Source organism: Chiloscyllium plagiosum, unplaced genomic scaffold (assembly GCF_037043375.1).
Source record: "Chiloscyllium plagiosum isolate Xiang-an unplaced genomic scaffold, Cpla_swu_hap1 HiC_scaffold_3, whole genome shotgun sequence".
NCBI classification, from domain to species: Eukaryota; Metazoa; Chordata; class Chondrichthyes; order Orectolobiformes; family Hemiscylliidae; genus Chiloscyllium; species Chiloscyllium plagiosum.
In genome coordinates, this window is record NW_028270141.1 from 123718672 (window position 1) to 123735605 (window position 16934).

A 16934-nucleotide genomic window follows, 5' to 3' on the forward strand; every position below is an offset into this window, starting at 1 on the left:
GACTGAGAGGGGATCTGGTTGAGACATATAAGATGATCAAAGGATTGGACACTCTGGCGGCAGGCAACATGTTTCCGCTGCGGGGTGAGTGCCGAAACAGAGGACACAGCTTAAAAATACGGGGTAGACCATTTAGGACAGAGATGAGGAGAAACTTCTTCACCCAGAGAGTGGTGGCTGTGTGGAATGCTCTGCCCCAGAGGGCAGTGGAGGCCCAGTCTCTGGATTCATTTAAGAAAGAGTTGGATAGAGCTCTCAAGGATAGTGGAATCAAGGGTTATGGAGATAAGGCAGGAACAGGATACTGATTAAGGATGATCAGCCATGATCATATTGAATGGTGGTGCAGGCTGGAAGGGCAGAATGGCCAACTCCTGCACCTATTGTCTATTGTCCGCCTTTCCTGACTGCCACCCGCAGACAGCGTGCAGCCCCAATCCCTTTCTTTCCGCCTTTCTTGCTGATTTTGGCAGCGCTCCGCTCTCCTCCCCTCCGTGTCTCGTGCCTGCAGGAGACTGATGCCAGGCACAGCAGCAGCAGCAAAAATAACCTGCCGCTCCATTGCCTGGCACAAGACAAGTGCAGAGGGGTGACTTGAGCAGCCACTGCTGGCGGAAAAAGCCTACTGCACCTGGTATTCCCAGGCGGTCTCCCATCCAAGTACTAACCAGGCCTGAGTCTGCTTAGCTTCCGAGATCAGACGAGATCGGGCGTTTTCAGACTAGTATGGCCGTAGGCGCTGGCCCCTGCCTTTTCTCCCTACTTCAAGGCGTGCTGGCCAGCCACATTTTCTTTCTTGCTCTTTCTCTTTATCCCCTTTGGCTTTTTTTTCTCTTTTCTCTTTGCTCTTCCTCCTCCGTGCGTGCTTCCCTCCCTCCGTCCCTCCAGCTGCCTTTCAGCCAGCCCTTGCCCACCAGGCTCCTGTAGTCTCCCACATCCCCACACAGGCCAACTGCAAGCCCTCCCCCTGCTTCATAGGGCCGCAGCCTGCATTCTCTCATCCTTCCACACTCCTCCACCCCTCCATTTCGGAATGCCAGGCACTGACCAGTGGGGTACCGCACGGATCAGTACTGGGACCGCAGCTTTTTACAATCTATCTTCAGGATATACAAGATGGTATTAGCAATAACATTCGCAAATTTCATCAGCTGGGTGGCAGGGTGAAATGTGATGAGGATGTTAGGAGATTACAGGGTGACCTGGACAAGTTAGGTGAGTGCTCAGATGCATGGCAGATGCACTTTCACGTGGATAAATGGATCCTTATCCACTTTGGTGGCAAGAACAGGAAGGCAGATTACCACCTAAGTGGAATCAATTTAGGTAAAGGGGCAGTACAGAGAGATCTGGGGGTTCTTGTACACCACTCAATGAAGGTAAGCATGCAGGTACAGCAGGTAGTGAAGAAGGCTAATAGCATGCTGGCCTTCATAACAAGAGGGATTGAGTATAGAAGCAAAGAGGTCCTTCTGCAGCTGTACAGGGCCCTGGTGAGACCACACCTGGAGTACTGTGTGCAGTTCTGGTCTCCAAATTTGAGGAGAGACATTCTGGCTATTGAGGGAATGCAGCGTAGGTTCACGAGGTCAATTCCTGGAATGGCGGGATTACCTTACACTGAAAGACTGGAGCGACTGGGCTTGTGTACCCTTGAGTTTAGAAGACTGAGAGGGGATCTGGTTGAGACATATAAGATGATCAAAGGATTGGACACTCTGGCGGCAGGCAACATGTTTCCGCTGCGGGGTGAGTGCCGAAACAGAGGACACAGCTTAAAAATACGGGGTAGACCATTTAGGACAGAGATGAGGAGAAACTTCTTCACCCAGAGAGTGGTGGCTGTGTGGAATGCTCTGCCCCAGAGGGCAGTGGAGGCCCAGTCTCTGGATTCATTTAAGAAAGAGTTGGATAGAGCTCTCAAGGATAGTGGAATCAAGGGTTATGGAGATAAGGCAGGAACAGGATACTGATTAAGGATGATCAGCCATGATCATATTGAATGGTGGTGCAGGCTGGAAGGGCAGAATGGCCAACTCCTGCACCTATTGTCTATTGTCCGCCTTTCCTGACTGCCACCCGCAGACAGCGTGCAGCCCCAATCCCTTTCTTGCTGATTTTGGCAGCGCTCCGCTCTCCTCCCCTCCGTGTCTCGTGCCTGCAGGAGACTGATGCCAGGCACAGCAGCAGCAGCAAAAATAACCTGCCGCTCCATTGCCTGGCACAAGACAAGTGCAGAGGGGTGACTTGAGCAGCCACTGCTGGCGGAAAAAGCCTACTGCACCTGGTATTCCCAGGCGGTCTCCCATCCAAGTACTAACCAGGCCTGAGTCTGCTTAGCTTCCGAGATCAGACGAGATCGGGCGTTTTCAGACTAGTATGGCCGTAGGTGCTGGCCCCTGCCTTTTCTCCCTACTTCAAAGCGTGCTGGCCAGCCACATTTTCTTTCTTGCTCTTTCTCTTTATCCCCTTTGGCTTTTTTTTCTCTTTTATCTTTGCTCTTCCTCCTCCGTGCGTGCTTCCCTCCCTCCGTCCCTCCAGCTGCCTTTCAGCCAGCCCTTGCCCACCAGGCTCCTGTAGTCTCCCACATCCCCACACAGGCCAACTGCAAGCCCTCCCCCTGCTTCATAGGGCCGCAGCCTGCATTCTCTCATCCTTCCACACTCCTCCACCCCTCCATTTCGGAATGCCGGGCACTGACCAGTGGGGTACCACACGGATCAGTACTGGGACCGCAGCTTTTTACAATCTATCTTCAGGATATACAAGATGGTATAAGAATAACATTCGCAAATTTCATCAGCTGGGTGGCAGGGTGAAATGTGATGAGGATGTTAGGAGATTACAGGGTGACCTGGACAAGTTAGGTGAGTGCTCAGATGCATGGCAGATGCACTTTCACGTGGATAAATGGATCCTTATCCACTTTGGTGGCAAGAACAGGAAGGCAGATTACCACCTAAGTGGAATCAATTTAGGTAAAGGGGCAGTACAGAGAGATCTGGGGGTTCTTGTACACCACTCAATGAAGGTAAGCATGCAGGTACAGCAGGTAGTGAAGAAGGCTAATAGCATGCTGGCCTTCATAACAAGAGGGATTGAATATAGAAGCAAAGAGGTTCTTCTGCAGCTGTACAGGGCCCTGGTGAGACCACACCTGGAGTACTGTGTGCAGTTCTGGTCTCCAAATTTGAGGAGAGACATTCTGGCTATTGAGGGAATGCAGCGTAGGTTCACGAGGTCAATTCCTGGAATGGCGGGATTACCTTACACTGAAAGACTGGAGCGACTGGGCTTGTGTACCCTTGAGTTTAGAAGACTGAGAGGGGATCTGGTTGAGACATATAAGATGATCAAAGGATTGGACACTCTGGCGGCAGGCAACATGTTTCCGCTGCGGGGTGAGTGCCGAAACAGAGGACACAGCTTAAAAATACGGGGTAGACCATTTAGGACAGAGATGAGGAGAAACTTCTTCACCCAGAGAGTGGTGGCTGTGTGGAATGCTCTGCCCCAGAGGGCAGTGGAGGCCCAGTCTCTGGATTCATTTAAGAAAGAGTTGGATAGAGCTCTCAAGGATAGTGGAATCAAGGGTTATGGAGATAAGGCAGGAACAGGATACTGATTAAGGATGATCAGCCATGATCATATTGAATGGTGGTGCAGGCTGGAAGGGCAGAATGGCCAACTCCTGCACCTATTGTCTATTGTCCGCCTTTCCTGACTGCCACCCGCAGACAGCGTGCAGCCCCAATCCCTTTCTTTCCGCCTTTCTTGCTGATTTTGGCAGCGCTCCGCTCTCCTCCCCTCCGTGTCTCGTGCCTGCAGGAGACTGATGCCAGGCACAGCAGCAGCAGCAAAAATAACCTGCCGCTCCATTGCCTGGCACAAGACAAGTGCAGAGGGGTGACTTGAGCAGCCACTGCTGGCGGAAAAAGCCGACTGCACCTGGTATTCCCAGGCGGTCTCCCATCCAACTACTAACCAGGCCTGAGTCTGCTTAGCTTCCGAGATCAGACGAGATCGGGCGTTTTCAGACTAGTATGGCCGTAGGCGCTGGCCCCTGCCTTTTCTCCCTACTTCAAAGCGTGCTGGCCAGCCACATTTTCTTTGTTGCTCTTTCTCTTTATCCCCTTTGGCTTTTTTTTCTCTTTTCTCTTTGCTCTTCCTCCTCCGTGCGTGCTTCCCTCCCTCCGTCCCTCCAGCTGCCTTTCAGCCAGCCCTTGCCCACCAGGCTCCTGTAGTCTCCCACATCCCCACACAGGCCAACTGCAAGCCCTCCCCCTGCTTCATAGGGCCGCAGCCTGCATTCTCTCATCCTTCCACACTCCTCCACCCCTCCATTTCGGAATGCCAGGCACTGACCAGTGGGGTACCGCACGGATCAGTACTGGGACCGCAGCTTTTTACAATCTATCTTCAGGATATACAAGATGGTATTAGCAATAACATTCGCAAATTTCATCAGCTGGGTGGCAGGGTGAAATGTGATGAGGATGTTAGGAGATTACAGGGTGACCTGGACAAGTTAGGTGAGTGCTCAGATGCATGGCAGATGCACTTTCACGTGGATAAATGGATCCTTATCCACTTTGGTGGCAAGAACAGGAAGGCAGATTACCACCTAAGTGGAATCAATTTAGGTAAAGGGGCAGTACAGAGAGATCTGGGGGTTCTTGTACACCACTCAATGAAGGTAAGCATGCAGGTACAGCAGGTAGTGAAGAAGGCTAATAGCATGCTGGCCTTCATAACAAGAGGGATTGAGTATAGAAGCAAAGAGGTCCTTCTGCAGCTGTACAGGGCCCTGGTGAGACCACACCTGGAGTACTGTGTGCAGTTCTGGTCTCCAAATTTGAGGAGAGACATTCTGGCTATTGAGGGAATGCAGCGTAGGTTCACGAGGTCAATTCCTGGAATGGCGGGATTACCTTACACTGAAAGACTGGAGCGACTGGGCTTGTGTACCCTTGAGTTTAGAAGACTGAGAGGGGATCTGGTTGAGACATATAAGATGATCAAAGGATTGGACACTCTGGCGGCAGGCAACATGTTTCCGCTGCGGGGTGAGTGCCGAAACAGAGGACACAGCTTAAAAATACGGGGTAGACCATTTAGGACAGAGATGAGGAGAAACTTCTTCACCCAGAGAGTGGTGGCTGTGTGGAATGCTCTGCCCCAGAGGGCAGTGGAGGCCCAGTCTCTGGATTCATTTAAGAAAGAGTTGGATAGAGCTCTCAAGGATAGTGGAATCAAGGGTTATGGAGATAAGGCAGGAACAGGATACTGATTAAGGATGATCAGCCATGATCATATTGAATGGTGGTGCAGGCTGGAAGGGCAGAATGGCCAACTCCTGCACCTATTGTCTATTGTCCGCCTTTCCTGACTGCCACCCGCAGACAGCGTGCAGCCCCAATCCCTTTCTTTCCGCCTTTCTTGCTGATTTTGGCAGCGCTCCGCTCTCCTCCCCTCCGTGTCTCGTGCCTGCAGGAGACTGATGCCAGGCACAGCAGCAGCAGCAAAAATAACCTGCCGCTCCATTGCCTGGCACAAGACAAGTGCAGAGGGGTGACTTGAGCAGCCACTGCTGGCGGAAAAAGCCGACTGCACCTGGTATTCCCAGGCGGTCTCCCATCCAAGTACTAACCAGGCCTGAGTCTGCTTAGCTTCCGAGATCAGACGAGATCGGGCGTTTTCAGACTAGTATGGCCGTAGGCGCTGGCCCATGCCTTTTCTCCCTACTTCAAGGCGTGCTGGCCAGCCACATTTTCTTTCTTGCTCTTTCTCTTTATCCCCTTTGGCTTTTTTTTCTCTTTTCTCTTTGCTCTTCCTCCTCCGTGCGTGCTTCCCTCCCTCCGTCCCTCCAGCTGCCTTTCAGCCAGCCCTTGCCCACCAGGCTCCTGTAGTCTCCCACATCCCCACACAGGCCAACTGCAAGCCCTCCCCCTGCTTCATAGGGCCGCAGCCTGCATTCTCTCATCCTTCCACACTCCTCCACCCCTCAATTTCGGAATGCCGGGCACTGACCAGTGGGGTACCGCACGGATCAGTACTGGGACCGCAGCTTTTTACAATCTATCTTCAGGATATACAAGATGGTATTAGCAATAACATTCGCAAATTTCATCAGCTGGGTGGCAGGGTGAAATGTGATGAGGATGTTAGGAGATTACAGGGTGACCTGGACAAGTTAGGTGAGTGCTCAGATGCATGGCAGATGCACTTTCACGTGGATAAATGGATCCTTATCCACTTTGGTGGCAAGAACAGGAAGGCAGATTACCACCTAAGTGGAATCAATTTAGGTAAAGGGGCAGTACAGAGAGATCTGGGGGTTCTTGTACACCACTCAATGAAGGTAAGCATGCAGGTACAGCAGGTAGTGAAGAAGGCTAATAGCATGCTGGCCTTCATAACAAGAGGGATTGAATATAGAAGCAAAGAGGTTCTTCTGCAGCTGTACAGGGCCCTGGTGAGACCACACCTGGAGTACTGTGTGCAGTTCTGGTCTCCAAATTTGAGGAGAGACATTCTGGCTATTGAGGGAATGCAGCGTAGGTTCACGAGGTCAATTCCTGGAATGGCGGGATTACCTTACACTGAAAGACTGGAGCGACTGGGCTTGTGTACCCTTGAGTTTAGAAGACTGAGAGGGGATCTGGTTGAGACATATAAGATGATCAAAGGATTGGACACTCTGGCGGCAGGCAACATGTTTCCGCTGCGGGGTGAGTGCCGAAACAGAGGACACAGCTTAAAAATACGGGGTAGACCATTTAGGACAGAGATGAGGAGAAACTTCTTCACCCAGAGAGTGGTGGCTGTGTGGAATGCTCTGCCCCAGAGGGCAGTGGAGGCCCAGTCTCTGGATTCATTTAAGAAAGAGTTGGATAGAGCTCTCAAGGATAGTGGAATCAAGGGTTATGGAGATAAGGCAGGAACAGGATACTGATTAAGGATGATCAGCCATGATCATATTGAATGGTGGTGCAGGCTGGAAGGGCAGAATGGCCAACTCCTGCACCTATTGTCTATTGTCCGCCTTTCCTGACTGCCACCCGCAGACAGCGTGCAGCCCCAATCCCTTTCTTTCCGCCTTTCTTGCTGATTTTGGCAGCGCTCCGCTCTCCTCCCCTCCGTGTCTCGTGCCTGCAGGAGACTGATGCCAGGCACAGCAGCAGCAGCAAAAATAACCTGCCGCTCCATTGCCTGGCACAAGACAAGTGCAGAGGGGTGACTTGAGCAGCCACTGCTGGCGGAAAAAGCCTACTGCACCTGGTATTCCCAGGCGGTCTCCCATCCAAGTACTAACCAGGCCTGAGTCTGCTTAGCTTCCGAGATCAGACGAGATCGGGCGTTTTCAGACTAGTATGGCCGTAGGCGCTGGCCCCTGCCTTTTCTCCCTACTTCAAGGCGTGCTGGCCAGCCACATTTTCTTTCTTGCTCTTTCTCTTTATCCCCTTTGGCTTTTTTTTCTCTTTTCTCTTTGCTCTTCCTCCTCCGTGCGTGCTTCCCTCCCTCCGTCCCTCCAGCTGCCTTTCAGCCAGCCCTTGCCCACCAGGCTCCTGTAGTCTCCCACATCCCCACACAGGCCAACTGCAAGCCCTCCCCCTGCTTCATAGGGCCGCAGCCTGCATTCTCTCATCCTTCCACACTCCTCCACCCCTCCATTTCGGAATGCCGGGCACTGACCAGTGGGGTACCGCACGGATCAGTACTGGGACCGCAGCTTTTTACAATCTATCTTCAGGATATACAAGATGGTATTAGCAATAACATTCGCAAATTTCATCAGCTGGGTGGCAGGGTGAAATGTGATGAGGATGTTAGGAGATTACAGGGTGACCTGGACAAGTTAGGTGAGTGCTCAGATGCATGGCAGATGCACTTTCACGTGGATAAATGGATCCTTATCCACTTTGGTGGCAAGAACAGGAAGGCAGATTACCACCTAAGTGGAATCAATTTAGGTAAAGGGGCAGTACAGAGAGATCTGGGGGTTCTTGTACACCACTCAATGAAGGTAAGCATGCAGGTACAGCAGGTAGTGAAGAAGGCTAATAGCATGCTGGCCTTCATAACAAGAGGGATTGAGTATAGAAGCAAAGAGGTCCTTCTGCAGCTGTACAGGGCCCTGGTGAGACCACACCTGGAGTACTGTGTGCAGTTCTGGTCTCCAAATTTGAGGAGAGACATTCTGGCTATTGAGGGAATGCAGCGTAGGTTCACGAGGTCAATTCCTGGAATGGCGGGATTACCTTACACTGAAAGACTGGAGCGACTGGGCTTGTGTACCCTTGAGTTTAGAAGACTGAGAGGGGATCTGGTTGAGACATATAAGATGATCAAAGGATTGGACACTCTGGCGGCAGGCAACATGTTTCCGCTGCGGGGTGAGTGCCGAAACAGAGGACACAGCTTAAAAATACGGGGTAGACCATTTAGGACAGAGATGAGGAGAAACTTCTTCACCCAGAGAGTGGTGGCTGTGTGGAATGCTCTGCCCCAGAGGGCAGTGGAGGCCCAGTCTCTGGATTCATTTAAGAAAGAGTTGGATAGAGCTCTCAAGGATAGTGGAATCAAGGGTTATGGAGATAAGGCAGGAACAGGATACTGATTAAGGATGATCAGCCATGATCATATTGAATGGTGGTGCAGGCTGGAAGAGCAGAATGGCCAACTCCTGCACCTATTGTCTATTGTCCGCCTTTCCTGACTGCCACCCGCAGACAGCGTGCAGCCCCAATCCCTTTCTTTCCGCCTTTCTTGCTGATTTTGGCAGCGCTCCGCTCTCCTCCCCTCCGTGTCTCGTGCCTGCAGGAGACTGATGCCAGGCACAGCAGCAGCAGCAAAAATAACCTGCCGCTCCATTGCCTGGCACAAGACAAGTGCAGAGGGGTGACTTGAGCAGCCACTGCTGGCGGAAAAAGCCGACTGCACCTGGTATTCCCAGGCGGTCTCCCATCCAACTACTAACCAGGCCTGAGTCTGCTTAGCTTCCGAGATCAGACGAGATCGGGCGTTTTCAGACTAGTATGGCCGTAGGCGCTGGCCCCTGCCTTTTCTCCCTACTTCAAAGCGTGCTGGCCAGCCACATTTTCTTTCTTGCTCTTTCTCTTTATCCCCTTTGGCTTTTTTTTCTCTTTTCTCTTTGCTCTTCCTCCTCCGTGCGTGCTTCCCTCCCTCCGTCCCTCCAGCTGCCTTTCAGCCAGCCCTTGCCCACCAGGCTCCTGTAGTCTCCCACATCCCCACACAGGCCAACTGCAAGCCCTCCCCCTGCTTCATAGGGCCGCAGCCTGCATTCTCTCATCCTTCCACACTCCTCCACCCCTCCATTTCGGAATGCCAGGCACTGACCAGTGGGGTACCGCACGGATCAGTACTGGGACCGCAGCTTTTTACAATCTATCTTCAGGATATACAAGATGGTATTAGCAATAACATTCGCAAATTTCATCAGCTGGGTGGCAGGGTGAAATGTGATGAGGATGTTAGGAGATTACAGGGTGACCTGGACAAGTTAGGTGAGTGCTCAGATGCATGGCAGATGCACTTTCACGTGGATAAATGGATCCTTATCCACTTTGGTGGCAAGAACAGGAAGGCAGATTACCACCTAAGTGGAATCAATTTAGGTAAAGGGGCAGTACAGAGAGATCTGGGGGTTCTTGTACACCACTCAATGAAGGTAAGCATGCAGGTACAGCAGGTAGTGAAGAAGGCTAATAGCATGCTGGCCTTCATAACAAGAGGGATTGAGTATAGAAGCAAAGAGGTCCTTCTGCAGCTGTACAGGGCCCTGGTGAGACCACACCTGGAGTACTGTGTGCAGTTCTGGTCTCCAAATTTGAGGAGAGACATTCTGGCTATTGAGGGAATGCAGCGTAGGTTCACGAGGTCAATTCCTGGAATGGCGGGATTACCTTACACTGAAAGACTGGAGCGACTGGGCTTGTGTACCCTTGAGTTTAGAAGACTGAGAGGGGATCTGGTTGAGACATATAAGATGATCAAAGGATTGGACACTCTGGCGGCAGGCAACATGTTTCCGCTGCGGGGTGAGTGCCGAAACAGAGGACACAGCTTAAAAATACGGGGTAGACCATTTAGGACAGAGATGAGGAGAAACTTCTTCACCCAGAGAGTGGTGGCTGTGTGGAATGCTCTGCCCCAGAGGGCAGTGGAGGCCCAGTCTCTGGATTCATTTAAGAAAGAGTTGGATAGAGCTCTCAAGGATAGTGGAATCAAGGGTTATGGAGATAAGGCAGGAACAGGATACTGATTAAGGATGATCAGCCATGATCATATTGAATGGTGGTGCAGGCTGGAAGGGCAGAATGGCCAACTCCTGCACCTATTGTCTATTGTCCGCCTTTCCTGACTGCCACCCGCAGACAGCGTGCAGCCCCAATCCCTTTCTTTCCGCCTTTCTTGCTGATTTTGGCAGCGCTCCGCTCTCCTCCCCTCCGTGTCTCGTGCCTGCAGGAGACTGATGCCAGGCACAGCAGCAGCAGCAAAAATAACCTGCCGCTCCATTGCCTGGCACAAGACAAGTGCAGAGGGGTGACTTGAGCAGCCACTGCTGGCGGAAAAAGCCGACTGCACCTGGTATTCCCAGGCGGTCTCCCATCCAAGTACTAACCAGGCCTGAGTCTGCTTAGCTTCCGAGATCAGACGAGATCGGGCGTTTTCAGACTAGTATGGCCGTAGGCGCTGGCCCATGCCTTTTCTCCCTACTTCAAGGCGTGCTGGCCAGCCACATTTTCTTTCTTGCTCTTTCTCTTTATCCCCTTTGGCTTTTTTTTCTCTTTTCTCTTTGCTCTTCCTCCTCCGTGCGTGCTTCCCTCCCTCCGTCCCTCCAGCTGCCTTTCAGCCAGCCCTTGCCCACCAGGCTCCTGTAGTCTCCCACATCCCCACACAGGCCAACTGCAAGCCCTCCCCCTGCTTCATAGGGCCGCAGCCTGCATTCTCTCATCCTTCCACACTCCTCCACCCCTCCATTTCGGAATGCCGGGCACTGACCAGTGGGGTACCGCACGGATCAGTACTGGGACCGCAGCTTTTTACAATCTATCTTCAGGATATACAAGATGGTATTAGCAATAACATTCGCAAATTTCATCAGCTGGGTGGCAGGGTGAAATGTGATGAGGATGTTAGGAGATTACAGGGTGACCTGGACAAGTTAGGTGAGTGCTCAGATGCATGGCAGATGCACTTTCACGTGGATAAATGGATCCTTATCCACTTTGGTGGCAAGAACAGGAAGGCAGATTACCACCTAAGTGGAATCAATTTAGGTAAAGGGGCAGTACAGAGAGATCTGGGGGTTCTTGTACACCACTCAATGAAGGTAAGCATGCAGGTACAGCAGGTAGTGAAGAAGGCTAATAGCATGCTGGCCTTCATAACAAGAGGGATTGAGTATAGAAGCAAAGAGGTTCTTCTGCAGCTGTACAGGGCCCTGGTGAGACCACACCTGGAGTACTGTGTGCAGTTCTGGTCTCCAAATTTGAGGAGAGACATTCTGGCTATTGAGGGAATGCAGCGTAGGTTCACGAGGGCAATTCCTGGAATGTCGGGATTACCTTACACTGAAAGACTGGAGCGACTGGGCTTGTGTACCCTTGAGTTTAGAAGACTGAGAGGGGATCTGGTTGAGACATATAAGATGATCAAAGGATTGGACACTCTGGCGGCAGGCAACATGTTTCCGCTGCGGGGTGAGTGCCGAAACAGAGGACACAGCTTAAAAATACGGGGTAGACCATTTAGGACAGAGATGAGGAGAAACCTCTTCACCCAGAGAGTGGTGGCTGTGTGGAATGCTCTGCCCCAGAGGGCAGTGGAGGCCCAGTCTCTGGATTCATTTAAGAAAGAGTTGGATAGAGCTCTCAAGGATAGTGGAATCAAGGGTTATGGAGATAAGGCAGGAACAGGATACTGATTAAGGATGATCAGCCATGATCATATTGAATGGTGGTGCAGGCTGGAAGGGCAGAATGGCCAACTCCTGCACCTATTGTCTATTGTCCGCCTTTCCTGACTGCCACCCGCAGACAGCGTGCAGCCCCAATCCCTTTCTTTCCGCCTTTCTTGCTGATTTTGGCAGCGCTCCGCTCTCCTCCCCTCCGTGTCTCGTGCCTGCAGGAGACTGATGCCAGGCACAGCAGCAGCAGCAAAAATAACCTGCCGCTCCATTGCCTGGCACAAGACAAGTGCAGAGGGGTGACTTGAGCAGCCACTGCTGGCGGAAAAAGCCTACTGCACCTGGTATTCGCAGGCGGTCTCCCATCCAAGTACTAACCAGGCCTGAGTCTGCTTAGCTTCCGAGATCAGACGAGATCGGGCGTTTTCAGACTAGTACGGCCGTAGGCGCTGGCCCCTGCCTTTTCTCCCTACTTCAAGGCGTGCTGGCCAGCCACATTTTCTTTCTTGCTCTTTCTCTTTATCCCCTTTGGCTTTTTTTTCTCTTTTCTCTTTGCTCTTCCTCCTCCGTGCGTGCTTCCCTCCCTCCGTCCCTCCAGCTGCCTTTCAGCCAGCCCTTGCCCACCAGGCTCCTGTAGTCTCCCACATCCCCACACAGGCCAACTGCAAGCCCTCCCCCTGCTTCATAGGGCCGCAGCCTGCATTCTCTCATCCTTCCACACTCCTCCACCCCTCCATTTCGGAATGCCGGGCACTGACCAGTGGGGTACCGCACGGATCAGTACTGGGACCGCAGCTTTTTACAATCTATCTTCAGGATATACAAGATGGTATTAGCAATAACATTCGCAAATTTCATCAGCTGGGTGGCAGGGTGAAATGTGATGAGGATGTTAGGAGATTACAGGGTGACCTGGACAAGTTAGGTGAGTGCTCAGATGCATGGCAGATGCACTTTCACGTGGATAAATGGATCCTTATCCACTTTGGTGGCAAGAACAGGAAGGCAGATTACCACCTAAGTGGAATCAATTTAGGTAAAGGGGCAGTACAGAGAGATCTGGGGGTTCTTGTACACCACTCAATGAAGGTAAGCATGCAGGTACAGCAGGTAGTGAAGAAGGCTAATAGCATGCTGGCCTTCATAACAAGAGGGATTGAGTATAGAAGCAAAGAGGTTCTTCTGCAGCTGTACAGGGCCCTGGTGAGACCACACCTGGAGTACTGTGTGCAGTTCTGGTCTCCAAATTTGAGGAGAGACATTCTGGCTATTGAGGGAATGCAGCGTAGGTTCACGAGGGCAATTCCTGGAATGTCGGGATTACCTTACACTGAAAGACTGGAGCGACTGGGCTTGTGTACCCTTGAGTTTAGAAGACTGAGAGGGGATCTGGTTGAGACATATAAGATGATCAAAGGATTGGACACTCTGGCGGCAGGCAACATGTTTCCGCTGCGGGGTGAGTGCCGAAACAGAGGACACAGCTTAAAAATACGGGGTAGACCATTTAGGACAGAGATGAGGAGAAACCTCTTCACCCAGAGAGTGGTGGCTGTGTGGAATGCTCTGCCCCAGAGGGCAGTGGAGGCCCAGTCTCTGGATTCATTTAAGAAAGAGTTGGATAGAGCTCTCAAGGATAGTGGAATCAAGGGTTATGGAGATAAGGCAGGAACAGGATACTGATTAAGGACGATCAGCCATGATCATATTGAATGGTGGTGCAGGCTGGAAGGGCAGAATGGCCAACTCCTGCACCTATTGTCTATTGTCCGCCTTTCCTGACTGCCACCCGCAGACAGCGTGCAGCCCCAATCCCTTTCTTTCCGCCTTTCTTGCTGATTTTGGCAGCGCTCCGCTCTCCTCCCCTCCGTGTCTCGTGCCTGCAGGAGACTGATGCCAGGCACAGCAGCAGCAGCAAAAATAACCTGCCGCTCCATTGCCTGGCACAAGACAAGTGCAGAGGGGTGACTTGAGCAGCCACTGCTGGCGGAAAAAGCCTACTGCACCTGGTATTCCCAGGCGGTCTCCCATCCAAGTACTAACCAGGCCTGAGTCTGCTTAGCTTCCGAGATCAGACGAGATCGGGCGTTTTCAGACTAGTATGGCCGTAGGCGCTGGCCCCTGCCTTTTCTCCCTACTTCAAGGCGTGCTGGCCAGCCACATTTTCTTTCTTGCTCTTTCTCTTTATCCCCTTTGGCTTTTTTTTCTCTTTTCTCTTTGCTCTTCCTCCTCCGTGCGTGCTTCCCTCCCTCCGTCCCTCCAGCTGCCTTTCAGCCAGCCCTTGCCCACCAGGCTCCTGTAGTCTCCCACATCCCCACACAGGCCAACTGCAAGCCCTCCCCCTGCTTCATAGGGCCGCAGCCTGCATTCTCTCATCCTTCCACACTCCTCCACCCCTCCATTTCGGAATGCCGGGCACTGACCAGTGGGGTACCGCACGGATCAGTACTGGGACCGCAGCTTTTTACAATCTATCTTCAGGATATACAAGATGGTATTAGCAATAACATTCGCAAATTTCATCAGCTGGGTGGCAGGGTGAAATGTGATGAGGATGTTAGGAGATTACAGGGTGACCTGGACAAGTTAGGTGAGTGCTCAGATGCATGGCAGATGCACTTTCACGTGGATAAATGGATCCTTATCCACTTTGGTGGCAAGAACAGGAAGGCAGATTACCACCTAAGTGGAATCAATTTAGGTAAAGGGGCAGTACAGAGAGATCTGGGGGTTCTTGTACACCACTCAATGAAGGTAAGCATGCAGGTACAGCAGGTAGTGAAGAAGGCTAATAGCATGCTGGCCTTCATAACAAGAGGGATTGAGTATAGAAGCAAAGAGGTCCTTCTGCAGCTGTACAGGGCCCTGGTGAGACCACACCTGGAGTACTGTGTGCAGTTCTGGTCTCCAAATTTGAGGAGAGACATTCTGGCTATTGAGGGAATGCAGCGTAGGTTCACGAGGTCAATTCCTGGAATGGCGGGATTACCTTACACTGAAAGACTGGAGCGACTGGGCTTGTGTACCCTTGAGTTTAGAAGACTGAGAGGGGATCTGGTTGAGACATATAAGATGATCAAAGGATTGGACACTCTGGCGGCAGGCAACATGTTTCCGCTGCGGGGTGAGTGCCGAAACAGAGGACACAGCTTAAAAATACGGGGTAGACCATTTAGGACAGAGATGAGGAGAAACTTCTTCACCCAGAGAGTGGTGGCTGTGTGGAATGCTCTGCCCCAGAGGGCAGTGGAGGCCCAGTCTCTGGATTCATTTAAGAAAGAGTTGGATAGAGCTCTCAAGGATAGTGGAATCAAGGGTTATGGAGATAAGGCAGGAACAGGATACTGATTAAGGACGATCAGCCATGATCATATTGAATGGTGGTGCAGGCTGGAAGGGCAGAATGGCCAACTCCTGCACCTATTGTCTATTGTCCGCCTTTCCTGACTGCCACCCGCAGACAGCGTGCAGCCCCAATCCCTTTCTTTCCGCCTTTCTTGCTGATTTTGGCAGCGCTCCGCTCTCCTCCCCTCCGTGTCTCGTGCCTGCAGGAGACTGATGCCAGGCACAGCAGCAGCAGCAAAAATAACCTGCCGCTCCATTGCCTGGCACAAGACAAGTGCAGAGGGGTGACTTGAGCAGCCACTGCTGGCGGAAAAAGCCTACTGCACCTGGTATTCCCAGGCGGTCTCCCATCCAAGTACTAACCAGGCCTGAGTCTGCTAAGCTTCCGAGATCAGACGAGATCGGGCGTTTTCAGACTAGTATGGCCGTAGGCGCTGGCCCCTGCCTTTTCTCCCTACTTCAAGGCGTGCTGGCCAGCCACATTTTCTTTGTTGCTCTTTCTCTTTATCCCCTTTGGCTTTTTTTTCTCTTTTCTCTTTGCTCTTCCTCCTCCGTGCGTGCTTCCCTCCCTCCGTCCCTCCAGCTGCCTTTCAGCCAGCCCTTGCCCACCAGGCTCCTGTAGTCTCCCACATCCCCACACAGGCCAACTGCAAGCCCTCCCCCTGCTTCATAGGGCCGCAGCCTGCATTCTCTCATCCTTCCACACTCCTCCACCCCTCCATTTCGGAATGCCAGGCACTGACCAGTGGGGTACCGCACGGATCAGTACTGGGACCGCAGCTTTTTACAATCTATCTTCAGGATATACAAAATGGTATTAGCAATAACATTCGCAAATTTCATCAGCTGGGTGGCAGGGTGAAATGTGATGAGGATGTTAGGAGATTACAGGGTGACCTGGACAAGTTAGGTGAGTGCTCAGATGCATGGCAGATGCACTTTCACGTGGATAAATGGATCCTTATCCACTTTGGTGGCAAGAACAGGAAGGCAGATTACCACCTAAGTGGAATCAATTTAGGTAAAGGGGCAGTACAGAGAGATCTGGGGGTTCTTGTACACCACTCAATGAAGGTAAGCATGCAGGTACAGCAGGTAGTGAAGAAGGCTAATAGCATGCTGGCCTTCATAACAAGAGGGATTGAGTATAGAAGCAAAGAGGTCCTTCTGCAGCTGTACAGGGCCCTGGTGAGACCACACCTGGAGTACTGTGTGCAGTTCTGGTCTCCAAATTTGAGGAGAGACATTCTGGCTATTGAGGGAATGCAGCGTAGGTTCACGAGGTCAATTCCTGGAATGGCGGGATTACCTTACACTGAAAGACTGGAGCGACTGGGCTTGTGTACCCTTGAGTTTAGAAGACTGAGAGGGGATCTGGTTGAGACATATAAGATGATCAAAGGATTGGACACTCTGGCGGCAGGCAACATGTTTCCGCTGCGGGGTGAGTGCCGAAACAGAGGACACAGCTTAAAAATACGGGGTAGACCATTTAGGACAGAGATGAGGAGAAACCTCTTCACCCAGAGAGTGGTGGCTGTGTGGAATGCTCTGCCCCAGAGGGCAGTGGAGGCCCAGTCTCTGGATTCATTTAAGAAAGAGTTGGATAGAGCTCTCAAGGATAGTGGAATCAAGGGTTATGGAGATAAGGCAGGAA

At 51.8% G+C, this 16934-nt stretch overlaps 10 non-coding genes across 10 annotated transcripts; all 10 read right to left on the reverse strand.

The window, feature by feature from the left end:
• Positions 1–619: 619 nt before the first annotated feature.
• LOC148151049 (5S ribosomal RNA) lies at positions 620–738 on the reverse strand. Its single transcript, XR_015756424.1, has one exon. It is a non-coding gene; the product is annotated as a 5S ribosomal RNA (ribosomal RNA).
• A 1534-nt stretch (positions 739–2272) lies between these two features.
• On the reverse strand, positions 2273–2391 carry LOC148151050 (5S ribosomal RNA). The gene has a single exon (XR_015755364.1). It is a non-coding gene; the product is annotated as a 5S ribosomal RNA (ribosomal RNA).
• Positions 2392–3936: 1545 nt separating this feature from the next.
• LOC148151051 (5S ribosomal RNA) lies at positions 3937–4055 on the reverse strand. The gene has a single exon (XR_015755907.1). It is a non-coding gene; the product is annotated as a 5S ribosomal RNA (ribosomal RNA).
• A 1546-nt stretch (positions 4056–5601) lies between these two features.
• LOC148151052 (5S ribosomal RNA) lies at positions 5602–5720 on the reverse strand. Its single transcript, XR_015755496.1, has one exon. It is a non-coding gene; the product is annotated as a 5S ribosomal RNA (ribosomal RNA).
• Positions 5721–7266: 1546 nt separating this feature from the next.
• On the reverse strand, positions 7267–7385 carry LOC148151053 (5S ribosomal RNA). Its single transcript, XR_015756425.1, has one exon. It is a non-coding gene; the product is annotated as a 5S ribosomal RNA (ribosomal RNA).
• A 1546-nt stretch (positions 7386–8931) lies between these two features.
• Positions 8932–9050, reverse strand: LOC148151054 (5S ribosomal RNA). The gene has a single exon (XR_015755908.1). It is a non-coding gene; the product is annotated as a 5S ribosomal RNA (ribosomal RNA).
• A 1546-nt stretch (positions 9051–10596) lies between these two features.
• On the reverse strand, positions 10597–10715 carry LOC148151055 (5S ribosomal RNA). The gene has a single exon (XR_015755503.1). It is a non-coding gene; the product is annotated as a 5S ribosomal RNA (ribosomal RNA).
• A 1546-nt stretch (positions 10716–12261) lies between these two features.
• On the reverse strand, positions 12262–12380 carry LOC148151056 (5S ribosomal RNA). Its single transcript, XR_015755848.1, has one exon. It is a non-coding gene; the product is annotated as a 5S ribosomal RNA (ribosomal RNA).
• Positions 12381–13926: 1546 nt separating this feature from the next.
• LOC148151057 (5S ribosomal RNA) lies at positions 13927–14045 on the reverse strand. The gene has a single exon (XR_015756426.1). It is a non-coding gene; the product is annotated as a 5S ribosomal RNA (ribosomal RNA).
• Positions 14046–15591: 1546 nt separating this feature from the next.
• On the reverse strand, positions 15592–15710 carry LOC148151058 (5S ribosomal RNA). The gene has a single exon (XR_015755768.1). It is a non-coding gene; the product is annotated as a 5S ribosomal RNA (ribosomal RNA).
• Between the last annotated feature and the right edge of the window lie 1224 nt (positions 15711–16934).